At 39.1% G+C, this 11,392-nt stretch overlaps 1 pseudogene; it reads right to left on the bottom strand.

Moving 5' to 3' along the window:
• Positions 1-4,412: 4,412 nt before the first annotated feature.
• On the bottom strand, positions 4,413-8,155 carry LOC123484225 (annotated as a pseudogene).
• Positions 8,156-11,392: the final 3,237 nt, after the last annotated feature.

Here is an 11,392-nt window from a genome sequence, read left to right as displayed (position 1 = left end):
TTGAGGATTTCAAAGCAGGTGTTCCCTTCTCTGTGTGCCATTCTCCTTTTCTAATTTCATTCATTGCTTTTCCCATGTTCAGAAATAGTAGTTATACTTTGAGGTGTATAAAAACATTGTTGATTGATCTTTTTCATCATTTTCTCATTGAACAGAAATCAACTTATTGTTAAATACACATGTTGGCAATCTCCAAAAGACCCCTCAAATAACACACTATGAAATCTTCTGATGTCAGTGTGTTCTCTCATTCAATATACTGTAGATATCACATTACTCTTGTGCACATAGAGTAATCAAATGTTGTCTAATTCATAATAGGTCTTATACTGTAGGCCTATGGATGGGGCTAGAAGTAGCTTGCTATATCCTTATTGTTGTTAACTTTATTTTTCTCTACGGTGAACTGATTTAGTCGTTTGAATGTGTGCAAGAACACACTGGATAAGATTATAAAGGTTTTGCTCTGGATAAGAGCGTCTGCTAAATGACTAAAACGTTAAATGTTTCCAGCAAGGTCATAGTGGGGCAACCAACCCAATTATCAGATGTTTTTCAGAAATAGACTTAAGTAGTAGGAAAAACAAATAGGCTACCATCCTTGACTGTACTGGTCTCTCCCTCTACAATGATTGTAACCTCCTCCCCTCATGTCATTGTTTCAGACTTCCAAAATGCAAAAGTAACAGAACAATGTTACATTTCCTTTATCCTGTATAATAAAGGATTTTCTGTCTGTGGGTGTGGGATTTGCTATTATGGAACCCTTTCACAACCACTATGAGAAATAAATAGGCTACATTGTCACTATCATTCCATATGATCTCCCTTACAGGAAATGTTTGCCAGTGTAAATAAAGCAGCTGTCGAATAAAAGAGAAAACAAAGATGGAACAACTTTATTCATTCATCAAGGCTGCCTCTGAAATATATTTTTGTGGTGGTGATATACAGTACATTTACATCGCTGGTACCTTCTCTCTTTTTTCCAGAAAAACTTTGCAACATTGCAACCAAAGTAATCACTGACAACCTTAAAGGAAGTGGCGAGCATATGGCCGTAAACTTGCTTGCCAGAGGCCAAACTGGACCATATCTCACAGAAGCACCCTAATGACCTGGAGGAGCAAGTGGTGGAGCTTTTGAAGGAATGGCAGAGAATGCACAAAACTGAGACCAAAACAGACACTTTGATAAAGGCCCTTTTCTCCTGTGATCAGAACTACACTGCTGATCTGATACAGACAGAACTTTAAAAAACTTAAAGCCAATGGTGGACAGTGAAAGTGTGACAAACAATCTTCATATTTTCTTAGGCCTCTATTTTGTTGTTTACTCAATGGATTAGGCTAGACCTGGGTTGGTTTTCTCAGGGGTTGGTTGTCATAGTGCTAATTACTCCCAAACTAAATAGCGCTGTGTAATAATTCTAATGGTAAAATGTGTGAATTCTTTGAAAGAACTCATCCAACTGGTCAATTAATGTCAGCATGACAAAACATTAAGGTGAGGGGAATTAATGTGTTTTTCATAGGTAAAAATAAAAAACAAATCTTGTTACTTTCTTTGTAAATGTATGCATTTTGGGAGTATCAATGAGCAAATATGTTTGTTAAAAAGAGGAAAGTTCCTAGGTCGATCTACTTGGTAACTAACAAGCATCAAAATTAACATGGAATGTGGGGTTGGTTGTCACAATCAACTCACAATCAATATAATTATGGTAACAGAACTGTACTGTGCTGTACTTTACTGTACTGTACTGTACTGAACTATACTCTAGTGTTTTCTAAGACCAGAAATCAAAGCCTTTGCTTATTCCTTGAAAAATGTATATACAGTATGCCTTAATTTCTCAAAAATTTAGCCTAGACTTAGTTTCATTTGACACCAAATTTGCTGTGCTCCTATGTTACTGCTCATGGGGCCTTTTACATGAATATACCCTTGTCACAATACAACCCATTGTAACCATATTGTTCGGGGACATTGCCACTGCCAGTAAACAATAAATCCCAAGCTCCCTTTCGTTGCCTCCCTCTCACACACATATATTTTTTCTGTCACACACCCACACATGCACACATACATGTGCAAACACACGCATACACACACAAATGTACTATAAATGTCATATGTTATTATCAAGGCATAAAATGCAGAATTTTGTTAGGTATATCGTTCTGTCAAAGAAAGGCTATTTCTAAGACTGTATGCTATGTTGCTTCATTTCATGTTACAAAAGGCAATGGGGCTGGTTGTCACAGGTGGACGGAGTGTGTTTGATGGCTTATAACTCCATGTTGGAATAAGATATGAGGATAAAAAGGGTCCCCATTTCAACCCAAGACCTTGGTCTTTCTCCTAATATTGAAAAGATTCTTGTAAGATATACTGGTGCTGAGAAACAAGAGTAAAAAGTGTGATAACCAACCCTGGTCTCCGCTATTCATTCATTGCTCTCACAATGAGTTTGGTGCTTTCCTTATATGCTGATGACATTCTATTGCCGATTAAAAAACCCATGTCATCAATCCAACTGCTGCTCAAAACTGTAGAGATATTTTCAGTTATTTCTGCCTCTAAGGCAAGCAACCATTGAGCTCTTTACAAAACCCTCCGGGTTCTCACTGGGAAGACTACACCCCCATGGCATCAGTGAAGGCACTCGATGGGTCTGAGCTGGGGCCCCCGGAACAGCAACTCGAGCACTGGAGTAAACACTTCTCCACACTCCTCAACCGCCCTGCTCCACCTCCCCTCCACTACTAGATGAGCTTGCCCCACAGTGGAAGACTCCACCACCAAGTCAGAGCCACCTTCCTAAAAAAGAGGTTGAGGAGGCCCTAGGGAAACTGAAGCTAGGCTGAGCAGCAGGTGCAGACAACATCCCCGCTGAGCTCCTAGTGAAAGTGGGGCCCGCCGTAGTCCAATGGCTGCACAGCCTTATCAACTCCATCTGGCAGACCATGACAATCCCCAAAGACTGGCTCCTGGGAGTGTGCAGCAATTACAGAGGCATCACACTCCTCAAACGCATACGCCCCTTACTTCTGCAAAAACAGTGCTGTGAACAAAGCAGATTTACCCCTGGCCGCTTATGTTACAAAATGCTTTTAAAGGTTAATAATGACACATGAAAATTTGAGAATTGTATGGCAAAGGGATTTACAATGTGAGATAGATACGAAGATATGGTTGTATATTATTTCAAATATTGGATAAAATGTCAGAGAAGCCAATGGAAAAGGTATTCAGTTGAAAGTTTTTCATAAATTTGATTTTACTCTCATTAGGTTACAATAGGATGGGTTTGTCACAAGAAGATGTGTGTTGGCAATGTAAGGGAGGAAAAAGCAACCCTCCTACATGAACTGTGGGAAGGCCGGGTGGTGCACGGCTAACAGAGCCTAACAGTGTATGGAGGACGGCCTTGGAGTTCCTATTCCTAGATCACCCAGAGCTCGATTCAGTCCGTAGCACTGAAGATCTGCGCTGCAGCGCAGTATAAATCTAAAGTCAATGTTCCCGAGTTCGCGGAGACTGCATTACTTTTACATTTCAATCCCGTTATAACCTGCAACTTCTGCAATACGTATTGAATTGAACCCCTAGACTGTATGTTGAGTGACAAGTCCGAAGATTAACCAGACAACATTTAAGAAACACAACCCAAACAAACTGCAAACGATACAACAAGTTTGTAGAGTCACAAGCTTGATGTAGTCATTGCATGCTAGGAATATTGGCCCAAATACTCAACTTTTGACTAAATTGAATACGCTATAAGGGATTTTGTCCAAATACTTATGACACCTTAAAATGGGGGGATTATATACATAAAGTGCTTTCATTTCTAAACAGTAAAACAGATATGAATAAAAATACCCTCAAATAAAAGTTGACATTCTGTACTGTCGCCTTATATAAAACAAAATGCTGGAGTATAGAGCCAAATTAAACGTAATAACTTCACTGTCTAAATTCATACTATGTACTATAAGGGAATGACAGAAAACTTGGATAAACTATGGATATTGTACACTTTTATAGATGATAATGTGCATTCAAATTTTATATTGATGTATTCTCTGTTGAGATGAGTTAAATTTTGTGAGGGAGAAGTCAATTTTTTTTGTTTTCCTCTAACTGGTTATAATACTTTTCTAATTATTTCGTGTTTGAAGTAAACACAAAATACTTGATTGTATTGGTTATAAAACAATTCAACACAGCCACAAATGTTGCTGTTTCTGGTTACTGTGAAGATGTTCCATAGTTGCTGTAATACTTGTTCAAAGCATTAGAATACTTATGTTGAGTAAAGCATGTTGTATGGAGACATATTTGGAGAACTGTTTTGAAATGGAAGGATCAACACAGATTAAGCTTTTTGATTTCAGTTGATCATATATTTATTGTGATTATTGGAGGTTGCAGTCTTGATGTTTTGAGGCAAATTACATTCTAATAGTTCTACCACTAGAGGTCACTCTACTCCTTCAGCGGAATGATCTTGAGTCCATCGGAAGTGAGACCACAGGTATCCAACTGTTTCTATTGGGGAGAGAAAATGTGTGATTATTTAATCCTACACATAAAGCTATGTCCATTGTGATATATTCTCCCACCCTCAATGTCACAGTTCTCACAGTTATTAAGCTTTAGATATATTACAGCTATATTAGCTCTGGGGAAGAGGCATCCAGGGGGGCGGAACGAGGAGGTTTGCTCCGGTCGCGCAGCCTTGGCCTAGATTTTAACCATCCAAACCCAAGTACTGTAAATTGTTCAGTGTGGCAGTACTCACAGCAGCCATACAGCCTGTTCAGCCTGTCGATGTCATTCTTGCTCATCTGGGTGGCCTCGCCGAAAGACACGTTGTTGTTGGGGATGGGCTCCATGGTGGGGCGGTTGTTCTTGGAGAAGGCATACCTGTAACCACACAAATCACAATCCAACACAATTTAGGCCTACTCAACAATGTCACTGCTGAAGCCACAGTATATCTTGGCCTGAATGAAAGTGCACTGAGGAATGGATGGAAATGTATGTATAGTAGGGGTCCATTCCAGAAATATTTGTAATTATCAGAAAGACATCACATAGCTGACCTCTCATACTGCATGACAGAGTTGTAGTCATAGGGAGTTCCTTGGTTCAGGGTGGCGATCTTGTCGAAGTTGTACTTCATGTCTGGGATAAACAGATTAAAGACAAAATGTTCATAGAGCTGATAGGCTGTGTCGCACCCTACTTTATGAGCAAGATCAATGATCAGTAACAATACTAAATAGAAATGAACAACAATAGATAACAGAAATGAACAACTATAGATCTATAGATTACACTACAGCTTGAAAAACAAAAAGCAGGTTTGCTGACAAGTATTATGCAGCCCCCAAAAAATACAACTGAACAAATCCATTGTCTTTTGTTAGAATTAGCAGTTAGAGATAGAGGCACTCTCTTATCATGTAAAGTGAAGTTAGTTAAAGGGAAACAGAATAAATGCATGGTATCAAACCATCAATGATGTTCTCCCAGTAGACATGGATGTGGTTGTCACGGTCGCTGCGGGTCTGCTCATGGTTAAAGCCCAGGGCGTGGAGGAGCTCATGCTGGACGGTGCTGTGGTACAGGCAGCCCTGACGGGCCAGAGACACAGTCTGGGCATTACCCTGACCGGCCAACATAAGAGTAGCACCTGGGAAGAAGAGCAGAGGAGGGTGAAGGTGTGCACCAATCCAAGGCCAGAAATAGGGCCTACCCTAATCATCTAATTCATTGTAAGTGTTTTAGGAAACCTCAGGATAATGGGTTCATAAGAGATAAAGGTGGTGGGGATCACCTGACAGTGCAGGTTTGGATTATGATCCTCAAAGGGAAATTAAATTACATATGTATTGATTTGATATTCTAATTGTTTAATGATGTTATTTAAATGCAGGCTCACCCGCTACGAGACTCAATGCTGAGATAGTCCCTCTCATTCTGGCGCTGGAAGAAGCGGATGCAGGTAGTTTCGGCGAATGAGTCAAGACCACGCTGGATGATGGCTATCTCACGAGATGCTGTTGTAGAGATCAAATTAACAACAAGAGATAGTGAAATTATTGTCATGAAATTATTGTATCGCTTGTACAATATCTCAACATATGAAATTAAATGTACACAAAAAGTGAAGACTTACAGAAGTGGTTGGCAATGACATAGGGCACCCAGATTCTTCCATCACTGTACTTTTGCCACATACACCCGCGGCCGGTGCAGGGGTCAGCGTTCTTCTCAGAGGGCATGGCAATGTCACCCATCAGAGTAGGCTCATCGGCCTCGGGGGCTTGAGTAAAGAACATGGAGAACAGGTTACTCTGGGGGCTAGTCCCAAATAATTAATCTGCACGCTCTTTATTCCTTGAGCAATGAACCAACTTACTGAGGTCCCTGTTGGCTCTGGTCAGCAGCTCACCAACAGAGAGCTCAGCAGAGGTGTCTTCTTCCACAACATTCTCTGTAAGACAGAACATTAGATCCATTAAGTCTGCTAAATCATGACACAACATTGTTTTTATTATTTATATGCTTGGTAATGTGAGATAGTGCCAAAACAGTTTTTTCTCACCTTCAAACTTTGGATGACAACGTGAAATACAAACAATGACAAAGAGAATGCATATAAAATTAATATAGAGTATATGAACTCATGAAGAACAAAATACATGAATATACATTGAGCTCCAAAAGTATTGGGACATTTGTTGTTATTTTGGCTCTGTACTCCAGCATTTTGGATTTGAAATTATACAATCACTATGAGGTTAAAGTGCAGACTGTCATCTTATATTTGAGGGTATTTTCATCCATATCACAAATATTATACCCCCATGACATGCTAATTAGACATACTAACTTCTCACCATTACAATAACGGGAGTCTAGCATTTTTTTGGGGGGTATGATATTTGTGCGTCTGTAACTTTCTCACTCATAATTATTCACGATTCATTCAGGATTATCAGTAATCATGGTAGCATCCATATTAATGTATAAGTGTTTAGAAACATATTCTATTCTTATTTACAATAAAAGTGTCTCCAAAATGACACAATAAATTATTTACCATTAATTTCTATTGGGCACAAAATAATCTGAAACACAACCAAAACAAACAGCAAATGCATCCAACACATTTTTAGAGTCACAAACTTGATGTAGTCATTGCATACAAGGAATATGGGACCAAATACTTAACTTTTTACTACTTTAATACACATAATACACATTTGTTCCCCTAAAATGGGGGGACTATGTACAAAAATTGCTGTAATTTCTAAACGGTTCACCCAATATGGATGAAAATACCCTAAAATTAAAGCTGACAGTCTGCACGTTAACCTCAGTCACTGTATCATTTCAAATCCAAAGTGCTGGAGTACAGAGCTAAAACAACAAAACATGTCACTGTCCCAATACTTTTGGAGCTCACTGTATTTATTGTGTGAAGTATTTTTAAGGTCCCACTGTTACTGGGGTCCCGGTAGGTCCCAGTGTTACTTTGAATATGCATTAACTGTTTGATTGAGTTTAGCAAAGCAGCGATCTTATGGCATGGTAGCTCCGTATCCTGTGTCACTCACCTCAGTCAGTTCCTCAGCCCAGGCAGAGGACACCAGCATCAGGGCCAGGAGACCCACAGTGAACTTGAACACAAACATGGCAGCAAAAGGACTGTAGGATAATACAACCACATAGGGAAAACCAGCATTAAAACCAGCCATAGTGTTAGTCATTGAAGCTCACACATATACAGTATGAATAGCGTCGTCCAGGGTAGGGGAGGGAATGGCCGGCAGGGATGTAGCTCAGTTGGTAGAGCATGGCGTTTGCAACGCCAGGGTTATGGGTTCGATTCCCACGAGGGGCCAGTATGAAAATAAAAATAATAATGTATGCACTCACTAACTGTAAGTCGCTCTGGATAAGAGCGTCTGCTAAAATGACTAAAAATAATAATAAATAAAAAAATATTGAGCACAGTCCTTACCTCAGAGCTCCGAGAAGGAATGGGTGAAATGGCAGTAGTTAGGGTCGTTTTTTATATTCTTTCCTCAGGCATATACACGTAGATATAACGGATCCCCAAATAAGGAAATGTGAGCACAAAAATATGCTGACAGTGCAGGACATTAGGTGGGAATTCTGCAGGAAATCCTTGAAACGGGTGTGAAACATGACATGTGTGAGGTGTGCATGTAAACTTTTTGTGTTCTTATGTTCGACCTTGAGGATTTCAAAGCAGGTGTTTGCTTCTCTGTGTGCCATTCTCCTTTTCTAATTTCATTCATTGCTTTTCTCATATTCAGAAATAGTAGTTATACTTTGAGGTGTATAAAAACGTAAAACATTGTTGATGGATCTTTTTCGTCATTTTCTCATTGAACAGAAATCAACTTATTTTTAAATACACAACATGTTGGCAATCTCCAAAAGACCCCTCAAATTACACACTATGAAATCTTCTGATGTAATATCTGCTGCAGTGAAATCTTTGTTGGCAGCCCATACACTCCATTATGTGTCAGTGTGTTCTCTCATTCAATATACTGTAGATATCACATTACTCTTGTGCACATAGAGTAATCAAATGTTGTCTAATTCATAATAGGTCTTATACTGTAGGCCTATGGATGGGGCTAGAAGTAGCTTGCTATATCCTTATTGTTGTTAACTTTATTTTTCTCTACGGTGAACTGATTTAGTCGTTTGAATGTGTGCAAGAACACACTGGATAAGATTATAAAGGTTTTGCTCTGGATAAGAGCGTCTGCTAAATGACTAAAACGTTAAATGTTGGGGTCATAGTGGGGCAACCAACCCAATTATCAGAGGTTTTTTCAGAAATAGACTTAAGTAGTAGGAAAACAAATAGGCTACCATCCTTGACTGTACTGGTCTCTCCCTCTACAATGATTGTAACCTCCTCCCCTCATGTCATTGTTTCAGACTTCCAAAATGCAAAAGTAACAGAACAATGTTACATTTCCTTTATCCTGTATAATAAAGGATTTTCTGTCTGTGGTTGTGGGATTCGCTATTATGGAACCCTTTCACAACCACTATGAGAAATAAATAGGCTACATTGTCACTATCATTCCATATGATCTCCCATACAGTCGAGGTTGCTGCACATCAGGTGGGAATTCTGCAGGAAATCCTTGAAACGTGTGTGAAACATGACATGTGTGAGGTGTGCATGTAAACATTTTGTACCATGACATCATATCATGGCTAAATATGTTTGACCTTGAGGATTTCCAAACAGGTGTGCCCTTCTCTGTGTGTCATTCTACCTTTTCAGGATGCATATAAGTAATTCAATTAATGAAGCCTCTTATTTAAAGTTAGATTTTCTTTCTGCTTTCATTCATTGCATTTTTTTCATATTCAGAAATAGTAGCTATACATTGAGGTGTGACAGGTGTGTTACAAGTGTTAAAATGTATTGATGGATTTAAAAATGAAATACACATTTTCAAAAGGCCCCTCAAATAACATTTTTACATTTGAGTAATTTAGCAGACGCTAAAGTGAGTTACAGTAGTGAGTGCATACATTTTCATTTGCACTGGTCCCCTGTGGGAATCCAACCCACAACCATGGTGTTGCAAGTGCTAGTAAAACCAACTGAGCCACACGGGACCACAATAACACATTGTGAAATCTTCTGATGTTATATCTGCTGCTGTGAAAGTAGCTGTTTCTCCTTACTGTTGTGTTTATATACTCATTATTTCTCTATGGTGGCCTGGTTTAGTCATTTGAATGTGTGCAACAAGAACAGACTGGATAAGATTATGAACCAACACAATTATCAGAGGTTTTTCAGAAATAGACTTAAGTAGTGATAGAAAATGGTAACACTTTACAATAAGGTTCCATTTGTACAGGGTTTATAAGGGTTTGTAATTCCGTTATTAACGGGTTATCTAAAATCATTTGTAAATGCATTATAAACCATTAATTAATGGTCAAAATAGTGCGATAGGCAGTCAGTGCCTGCCAGATAGTGAGCCACTATTTACCTCCAGTTATTAACCATTTATAAATGCATCTACAAATGCGTATAATATTGAACCCTTATGTATCATCATGCAACCTTATTTTTTAATGGTTGCACAGTTCAACAATAGATAATGGCTGATCCCGCCCTGGCTTACATTCAGGGAGGGATGTAAATGTAAAAAAATTTTTTTTAAAGAATCGACAGAAGAAAGTTCATTTGTAGTTCTAAACATATTTAGGGTGTTTTTTACTCACTTTTTGTCTCTCCCACAAAGTTATTCCTCTCTCCTACAGCGTCCATCACAATTACATGCACATGGCCAATTATGCAAATTAGGTGATGACGTCATTTAGCGACATCTAGCGACTTTTAGGACAGCCAATAGCTACTTCCCTTACTGAGGAGTTGGCAACACTGCATACAGTCTGAGATTAGATTGTGCGAAAGAAACTACCTAGCTAGCTGGGAAACGTAAGCTAGCTAGCATTACAGTTGAAGTCTGAAGTTTACATACACTTAGGTTGGAGTCATTTAAACTTGTTTTTCAACCACTCCACACATTTCTTCTTAACAAACTATAGTTTTGGCAAGTCGGTTAGGACATCTACTTTGTGCATGACACAAGTAATTTTTCCAACAATTGTTTACAGACAGATTATTTCACTTATAATTCACTGTATCACAATTTCAGTGGGTCAGAAGTTTACATACACTAAGTTGACTGTGCCTTTAAACAGCTTGGAAAATTCCAGAAAATTATGTCATGGCTTTAGAAGCTTCTGATAGGCTAATTGACATAATTTGAGTCAATTGGAGGTGTACCTGTGGATGTATTTTAAGGCCTACCTTCAAACGCAGTGCCTCTTTGCTTGACATCATGGGAAATAAAAGAAATCAGCCAAGACCTCAGAAAAAAAAATTTTGACCTCCACAAGTCTTGTTCATCCTTGTGAGCAATTTCCAAATGCCTGAAGGTACCACGTTCATCTGTACAAACAATAGTACAAAAGTATAAACACCATGGGACCAGGGAGCCGTCATACCGCTCAGGAAGGAGACACGTTCTGTCTCCTAGAGATGAGCGTACTTTGGTGCGAAAAGTGCGAATCAATCCCAGAACAACAGCAAAGGACCTTGTGAAGATGCCGGAGGAAACAGGTACAAAAGTATCTATATCCACAATAAGACGAGTCCTGTATCGACGTAAGCTGAAAGGCCGCTCAGCAAGGAAGAAGCTACTGCTCCAAAACCACCATAAAAAAGCCAGACTACGGTTTGCAACTGCACATGGGGACAAAGATCATACATTTTGGAGAAATGTCTTCTAGT

The sequence above is a fragment of the Coregonus clupeaformis genome, unplaced genomic scaffold (assembly GCF_020615455.1).
Source record: "Coregonus clupeaformis isolate EN_2021a unplaced genomic scaffold, ASM2061545v1 scaf0238, whole genome shotgun sequence".
Taxonomy (NCBI): Eukaryota; Metazoa; Chordata; class Actinopteri; order Salmoniformes; family Salmonidae; genus Coregonus; species Coregonus clupeaformis.
This window is presented reverse-complemented; position numbering and strand designations above follow the sequence as displayed.